We start from the raw sequence: 9,842 nt of genomic DNA on the forward strand, positions 1-9,842 counted from the left end.
TATTCTTTCTTCTTTCTTTCTGCGTCTTTCTTCTTTTTCTTTGAAATTCTTCTGAAGATTCCTTTTTTATGAACGATTACAACCTTCCTCGCAAAATTACGAGGCCTTCTGTCTAATTTCGAAAACGTCATCACTGTTATTCAGCTGCCGTTGACATTACCATTGTCCCTATTATTATCCTTATTATCATTATCATTATTATTATTATTATTATTATTATTATTATTATTATTATTATTATTTATTATTATTATTATTATTATTATTATTATTATTATCATTATTATCCTTTGTCACCATATTCCCCATCGTTTAATATATTTCCTCCTTTTTGGTTATAATCTCCAAGTGTATACATATTTAGCAAATCACACATGAAATAAACATACATACACGCATTGATATGCACAGACGTGCATTCGTGTATGTGTTGGTGCACGCATATACACACATGTATATATGTCTGGGTTTGAGCGTGTGTATACGTTTGTTCCCAGTCTGCCCCGTGGTTCTCATTTAAACTGGAATGGAATTGAAACGGTTAACAATATTCATTTCGGTAACGAATCCTTCTTGAAATCTCTACATCACCATTTAACGCAGTTTATCTTATAAAAAGAAAACAAAGCCTCCAAATCCAAAATAATATTGCTTTGAGTAAAGCCTTCAGTCCCACTGCGTGGCACATTGGGCAAGTGTCTTCTATTAGAGCATCGGAGCGACCAATGCCTTGTGAGTGGATTTCGTAGACGGAAATTGAAAGAAGCCCGTCGTATATATATATATATATATATATATATATGTGTGTGTGTGTGTGTGTGTGTGTGTGTGTGGGTGTGTGTGTTTGTGTCTCTGTGTTTTTACCCCCACCATCACTTGGCAACCGATGTTGGTGTGTTTACGTGCAAAAGAGACAGATAGAATAATTACTAGGCTTATAAAGAATAAGTCGTGGGGTCGATTTGTTCGACGAAAGGCGATGCGTCAGTATGGTCGCAGACAAATGACTGAAGCGAATAAAAGAATAAAAGAATAATAATATTTATCATGATTAATTATATTTTATTGCCACATTATTATTATTATTATTATTATTATTATTATTATTATTATTATTATTATTATTATCATTCACGTCGTTAGTATCTCCACCGCCGCCAAAATTCTTGTCCTCATTGCGATCGTCATTCGAACAATTCACCGTCAACCTCGTCACCTGACTGAATAAACAAACATTTGATAAATTGCAGCGAAGAACAGGAGCATCAGTGTATCTAGAACCAGCTAACTTTGGTTCTGTATCCAGCTGGCCAGCTGTCAACTACTGCTGCTATAATACATGCCTGTGTCTAATATGTCACTTGCCGCTCTAGTTTCACTTTCATTTTCCCAACACTTCTTGCCATCGTACTTTCATTTTCGATATTGCTGTGTGTTTACAGTAGTAGTCAGGCTTGCTAGAGGCAGCAATGGAATAACTACATTACAATGGTGAGTGAGTACTGTTGGCAGAATAATATCGCTAGATAGATGTCGAACGACAGATATTATTATAGCTGTCTTGTACTGTGGTGTGTCCTCATTTAGTATCAATTTCTTCATATTTTAATATATTTATTAATGTGTATTCATGTATATAAATAGAGAAAGTCAGTGAAAAAGAAGGAAGAGAGACAGAGGGGGAGAGTGTAGCTAGTAACCAGTGACTGTGTTCGCTTGATTCCGTATTTGTTATTTCAGAGCCTGTCATGCAACTATCTTGATAGGTACATAGAACACTATCTTAAAATACACATATAATGTATGACCATATTACACCAGCACATACACATGCACACAAGCAAAAACTTATGGAGACATACACGACGAGATGTATGAACACGTCTTCCGACATAACGCACATTCACAAACATGTACATATGCGGATACTAAACTGTGTGTTGACTCGAAATATATACGAAACGAAATAAAAGTACTAGCTCTGTTGCATTTTTTAAAAAATTATTATTACTAATAATTTTGTTTCTACTTTAGGGTAATAAATAGATAATAGAGCTCGTGTGAAATATTTCTTCCTACTCTCTGAGTTCAAATCCCGGTGAAGTCGACTTTTTGCCAGTTGTCCCTTCAAGGTGGATAAAATAAATTAAATCAAATACAAAGTCGATTTAAATGCTTGGTGATTTTTCGCCAACATGCAATGGATAAAGTAAGGTACGAAAGAACGCAGATCCTCATCTTAATGTGGGACCCCGATGTCAGGTAGATGGGATAATCGGTCGGAATGGACTACTGTCGAATGAATAAAGACGATTCATAATACCATGTACTACAGCCAATACAACAAGAACAGGCAGGCACATATAGACGCACATACATCTTCCAGCATCTCTATCTATTTGAACTATCTACACACACACATACAGACATACACATACTTACATACACACACACGCATATACATACATGTATATATATATATATATATATATATATATATTATATATATATATATATATATATATATATATTATATACAAAGACAAAAGAGGTACACAAAGAATAGGATATCTGACTCACTAGAGAGAGCAGTTAAACCCCAAGCCACTAATTGTTGGATTCCGAAAGTGAAAAGTTTTTATTTTTCAATCACATTCGAAATTACAACATTTAGTGGCTTGGAGTTAACTGCTCTTTCTAGTGAGTCAGATATCCTATTCTTTGGGTATCTCTTTTGTGTTTTAATGTACACTGTATTCTTCTCTGAATATATATAGTCTATTGACTAATTTTTTCCTTCTCGCTAGACCACTGGTAACTAAGAATTTTTCGATAAATATTCTTGCTACCCTAAGATTTTAATATAATATATATATATATATATATACTGTGGGGGGGGTGCCTTAGTGTATTGCAATTGCGACAGTAAGATGGTCTTTTCTTTTCCTGCGCTTTCTGGACCCAGCGATGCGTTTGTGTTCTCGACGAAGACACATTACCCATTGTCCCTGTCCACTCAGCAGTCGAAAATGAGCGACCGTGCAACAGACTGGCGTCCAGTCCAGGACGAAATGTATGCACCACACAATCCGGGATACCAGTCGTACGAGCCTATGATTTGATTCCTTTTATTTTACTCTCTACATTTCTTTCTCTCTCTCGTACTTCGTCTCAACGCGTATACATGTCTACACAATATATATATATATACAAGATATATATATATAAATATATAGATACAATATATATATATATATATATATTATATATATATATATATATATATATATATATAATATTATATATATGTATGTATGTATGTATGTATGTTGTATGTATTTACGCATATATATGCTGGCAGAATCGTTAGCACGTCGGGCGAAATTCTTAAAGGTATTTCGTCTGCCGTTAAGTTGTGAGTTCAAATTCCGCTGAAATCAACTTTGCCTTTAATCCTTTCGGGATCGATATATTGGTACCAGCTACGCACTGGGGTCGATGTAATCGACTTAACTCTTTTGTCACTTCTTGTTTGTCCCCTTTATGTTCATCCCCCTGTGAGCAATAAAGAAATGCGTATATAATATATATCTATATAAATATATATATATATATATATATAATATATTATATATATATATTATTATATTATATATAAATATAAATATATATATATATATAGTATGACAGTTACATATAAATAATATAGGTATTTATCTATATAGACAATCACATATATATGTACATTTCATATACGTTTAATTGTATATATTGCTCCCATTTGTGAGCGTTTGGGTGAATGCACTTATGTTAAATAGTCAGAATTTATATCTGATTTATCTCCCTTTCAATGAATAATTCTTGACCAGGTTGTTACAAAATGTAGAGTACAATGTTATATAATAAATGAGTGGGTTGTATACGAATGTTATAGCTATACAATAAAGCGTATTGAATATTTTATTGATATCATGCACATTTGATATATATTTATATAACGGAAACAATATACTTTCACGAAAAACTTAAGTACTTCGAGTAACTTCCTGCTCATGTGTAAGAACCTATTTCTTTACTACTCACAAGGGGCTAAACACAGAGAGGACAAACAAGGACAGACAAACGGATTAAGTCGATTACATCGACCCCACTACTTAATTTATCGACCCCGAAAGGATGAAAGGTAAAGACGACCTTGGCTGAATTTGAACTCAGAACGTAGCAGCTGACGAAATACCGTTAAGCATTTCGGCCGGCGCGCTAACGTCTCTGCCAGCTTGCCGCCTTCATGTGTAAGAACCTGTTAATTTCGTTAGGCTAGGTAGCATACCATATTAGTTGGACTCCTACCCCATCTGGGTACCTTAAAGAAGCCAGTTGCTTTTATGGTGTTAAGCTGAGAACGAAACCCCTCTTACAATCTATGGAATTGCCCAAAATTTCATACATCGCATAAGGATTTTTCGTTTTTCTTTTTTTTATTTTATTTTTAGTGGCAGCCAAACATTTTGGGTGATCAAAGATCTGGAATTATTTCAGTCTCAAGCAAATAATAAGCTCCTGCAATAATTATCCTTCAGTTCATATAGTAGTTTGTATTCCTTTTGTTTTTCAGAATCTAAAAATAATAGCAAATTTTTCAACTCTCGGAACAAGACTCGATACTGTAGGGGTTACATCGGTGCGAAATACTCTACTGCTAATTATTTTACCGCTGCCTTGGGAGACACTTCTACATCATCAATGACGAGGATGACCACGGCGACGATGATGGTCATGATGATGATGAGGAGGAGGAGGAGGAGAGGAGGAGGAGGAGAGCAAGGAGGGCAAGGCAATCTACGTGAGGTACTCATTAAAAACATTTCATAGGACGATAATATAACATTTACCAACCAACGCCAGCAGGAATTCTAATCATTGCTTGACCCCTTCCTTCATGCCTGAAGAAAACGAACATCTTCGAAGGGGGCATCGAGATATTATTAATCATCAACATCGACAACAAGAAACTTTAGATTTCTCGACTTCTTAAAGGCTAAGAATGACAAGAAGATCAGGATGGTACCTTCAGCTGTCGCCTCTTTCGTGGGACTGGCGTGCATTGAATTTGCTAGTATACAGTAAGCTCAGAGAACAAGGACTACTCTATTTACGCCATGTTCATTGCATGGAGGATACCGTGTCCCCTAAAATACCCTCGATAGAGGAATGGCACCAAGAATAGACTCGTTAGCTCTCCCCAGCTTCATTACAAAGGCATTTGCACGAGTAACATGAAAATACACGGTATCTCTACGGAATCTTGTGTAGAGCCTTGCAGGTGATCGAGTGACGTGTACGGCACACTAGACTTGAATTTTAACACAGAAGACAGCCGCAGAAGAATGGACGCCGCATATAAAAAGTGGACAGGCGAAAAGGGATACATCTGTGCTAACAGATCAATTCCCACAGACATATGTGGTCCCGACAACAGAAGCACATTAAAAATATAATCCGTAAGAGGAACTGTAATCATATACAAGACTTCTCTCAAGTTTAGAATGTGATATTATTTTCGTTACCTACATTCCAGCAACGACTTTTGTATCTTTGTTAGAAACTAACTCGTTCTTCAGAGGAAGAATTCAAATAATTAAATTCAGAAGAGAACACACAAAAACAGACATGCATATATATATATATATATATATATATATATATGTATGTATGTATGTATGTATGTATGTATGTATGTATGTATGTTATGTACATACAAGCCGAAAATTATGCCAAACTAATAAAAAAAATATCTGCAAATACGAGAAGCACCCGAAGTATGAATTAAGATTTTTATTTGTGATTATTAGAGCGGTTGGTTATGGAACTAATTGCCTCAGAAAAAACTTGAGCAACTGGGTTTCACCAAAACAGAAAAAGATATCGCTAATTACTGAATTAGAAGCCAATTAATGTAACTGAAAATATGTAAAGCAATGCAGAGTTTGCTCTGTAGTATGTATACATAAATGCACACGTATGGTGATACTCTGTATGTATATGCAGGTATATATAAGAGTATACATATCGATTGAAGTACACCATAGCATAAAAAAAAAACAATAAAAGTATATATATTTGCAAATGCATGCATAATGCACACACACACCTACATACATATGTACATACATACATATATATATATATATATATATATATATATATATATATATATATATATATATATATACATATATATATATATAGTATGTATGTGTATATATATATGTTTGTTGTTGATTGTTCTTTTTCGTACCATGTCTGACTCATAAGGGCCAGTTTCCCGATTCACTTGGCGTATAGGTTTCCCATCTGGACGGGATGCCGGTCCGTCGCAGGTGAGCTGCTAGATGCAGGAGGAAAAAGAGAAAGAGAAAGTTGCGGCGAAAGAGTCAGCAGAAGTTCGCCATTACCTTCTTCCAGAGCCGCGTGAAGCTTAGGTGTTTCGCTCATAAATATACACATCGCCCGGTCTGAGATTTGAACCCGCGATCCCTCAAATGCGTGTCCGTTTCTCTAACCACTAGGCCGTATACCTCCACCTACATATATAATGCAGAAAAATTGCGATGGTTTAGCTGCTACCTTAGATTCGCTGTTATGGAGAGGATCACAAACTCTTGGACAATAATTGTCACATTTACAATTTAGAGCGAGGCAACCACGGGCATATGGCGTAGCGGTTAAAAGCGCGGGCTACTCACCTTAAGATTCCGAGTTCGATTCGAGGCATTGATCTGAATAATAATAATAATAATAATAATAATAATAATAATAATAATAATAGCATCGAGAAATACCTTAGGAATGAGAACCTAGGTTCGAAATTTCCCCGAGAGACCTGATGAAGCCTGGAGGGTGTATAAACCGAAACGTTGTGTTAACAGCAAACAAGATGAGGACAAATATCCGTCAAATGTAAATAATGTACATAATTCCTCATCTCTTAAATATAGAACTGAATCACCTCTGATGTTATAAATATTTCAAAAGTAATACACGGAGATATTCTGTCCCTAATTCCGTTTATTTTGGTTTTAAACCCATTATCACTTTTTTTATGACACTCTAATGGCGCCATGCTTGGGTCTGCTACTTCTAGAGATACCAATGTAAGCCGTAATCCTCGATTCTGGTGGTTAGAATTAATAACAGTATTTTGATCTTACAGAAGCTTGGACTTAGGCCAAAAGAAACGTTCCTATTTTATTAGCGAGCGTGGAAAAATCAGTCACTTCAATACAAAAACTGTGCAATAATAATCACTCTATTTCTCCTGTAGTGGATGCGCAATGGCCAGTGTTTAGGGCAGCGGATTCGCGGTCGTAAGATCGCGGTTTCGATTCCCAGACCGGGCATTGTAAGTATTTATTGAGCGAAAATACCTAAAGCTGCACGAGGCTCCGGCAAGGTGTGGTGGTAAACCCTGCTGTACTCTTTCACCACAACTTTCACTCGTTCTTTTTTCCTGTTTCTCTTGTATCTGTATTTCACAGGGCCTGCCTTGTTACACTCTGTGTCACGCTGAATCTCCCCTTGAACTGTTAAGGGTACACGTGTCTGTGGAGTGCTCAGCCACTTACACGTTAATAAATTAGCTATGACGTCACTGGTGCCAAGCTGTGTCGTGGAGAAGAGAAGCTGGTATGCATGGGCGACTGCTGGTCTTCCATAACAAAAAACAAACTTGCTCAGACTTGTGCCTCGGAAGGTGAATGTCTAGGTGTAATCCCGTGGTCATTTATGACCGAAGGGGTCACACACAATTTCTCCTGTACCACACAAAATGTACTGCAAATATGGAGGCATTGATGAAAATATATCACACGATTGTGTTTTGAATAAAGACTAGATGAATATGGCAATCAGGACCCTCATCTTATCAACATTTGATACATCTACCTCTGGGAAATTTGTTTGATCTTCATAGGAAAACCATCAAGAGATTGGCATCGACTGGAAACGTCCACAGAAACAGTGATAGTGAGAGGATCTACCCGAGAAGAGATGAAGGAAGTAGGAAAGAAGGATACCTGCGGACAACTGTTTCGAAATTTTCTTCATTTATAACAGATTATAAATTCAACATGTATCCATTCATTCGTACTTATATTGCATAGATGCGTGCAATCATGCTTACGTATTGTGTTAACATTGTCTACATTCCATACAGGCAGCTCTGTTTCTGGTATAAATTAAAAACATATACATATGTACAGGCATACTTGTATACACATAGATAAACACATACGCACACATCTGTCCCTCCCTACATTCCCCATGCATATCAAACAAATCAAAGGCCCTTCCCGAGCCAGAGGCTCATAAGGCCGGTTTCCATGATGTTGACCGGAGGAAAAACTCACTTTCACTTTCTGAGAGAATTGGAGCAACGAAATGAAGTGTTTTCAACAGGAGCACAACGCCTCGCCTGGTCCAGTAATAGAAACATGTTTACGCCCATCAGTACAACACACTAAACCTCGCACCACACACACACACAAATGTGTTTGTTTTTCCATTTATTTTAACCCTTATTCTTCAAAAATTTTAATAAATCAGTTTGTTCATGACAAACATCCCGCTATCTTCTTAGTAGCTTGATGCTAGAAATCATTGGATGTTGCCTCGAAGAATTCGGCCAATCACGATTTCAATTGCACGTCGCTGTTGAACGAAATGCCCCACAAAGTGAGTGAACTGTAAACTTAATGATATGGAAGTGCTATACGGAGGGTGGGATAGAACTTCCCAACAAATGTCTTGAATAGCACTTACGGACAAATTAGCGGCGTGAAGGTAAACGTTACGGCGGTGAAGAAGCACGCCGTGTCCCCTGTTGGGGCTTTTGCACCTTACCCATCGAGTGAAGGTGACGGTATGATGAAAACAACCCATCTGTTGCCCCACTCCCTTGTAGGGGGGGTATCGTAGATGAGCGCAGCCAGGAGACTATAAGGTTAAATTTCCTCTACTTGATGTAGGTAAAGTATATTTGTGTAGTTCTTTCAATAGTAGCGTCTTCTCCGTACACATACAAATGCAAAGCGAAGAAAAGCATGAATCGAACGTGCGCATTTTTTTCTAAGTCCTGAGCGCCTTGTTTATTTATTTTATATATATATTATATATATATATATATATATATATATATATATTTATATATATAGTGATATAATTTTTCCATGTTTTATGAGTATCCAGCTGCCATGCTTTCAGACCATACTTTTTATTTGCTATGTCTCTATTCATCTTTTTCAAGTTAATTGGATTTGGTGTGAGCAAGTCAGGGTAACGATTTGCAGTGGGTTGAGTAACAAGCAGAGGTTTTTCGCTGACTTGTGTGAGATGATGGAAATTCGGCAGCTATTTCTGTAATGATCAATGCCTGTGTGAGGAAGGGTGACTCTAAACATTAACCAACTTCCTTGCGATTATAGATGAAATAATTTCACAAAAATTATGGCACATATTGCTTCGGCAATACATATACTAAAATTGGAACGATACAGAGAAGATTAGCATGGCCCCTGCGCAAGGATGACACGCAAATTCGTGAAGCGTTCCATATTTTCTAATGGCGGTGCCCCAGCATGGCCACAGCTCGTGAGCTGAAACTAAATAAAATAAAAAAACATAAAACACATCTGTTATCGCACTTGATGCAAAACCAGCAGTAGAAAGAAACAGCCAGCCCCTGAACCGATCATTCTTACCCAAAATTTCTTACTTACTTCCGACCGGAAGTAAACGTACGACATGACGTCACAATCTGATCGCTATGTCATTTGACAGTTTTG

General features: G+C 36.8%; 1 non-coding gene across 1 annotated transcript; it reads left to right on the forward strand.

The window, feature by feature from the left end:
* The first annotated feature begins 9,512 nt into the window (after positions 1 to 9,512).
* LOC115211322 lies at positions 9,513 to 9,617 on the forward strand. Its single transcript, XR_003881591.1, has one exon. It is a non-coding gene; the product is annotated as a U6 spliceosomal RNA (small nuclear RNA).
* Positions 9,618 to 9,842: the final 225 nt, after the last annotated feature.

Source organism: Octopus sinensis, linkage group LG4, assembly GCF_006345805.1.
Source record: "Octopus sinensis linkage group LG4, ASM634580v1, whole genome shotgun sequence".
NCBI classification, from domain to species: Eukaryota; Metazoa; Mollusca; class Cephalopoda; order Octopoda; family Octopodidae; genus Octopus; species Octopus sinensis.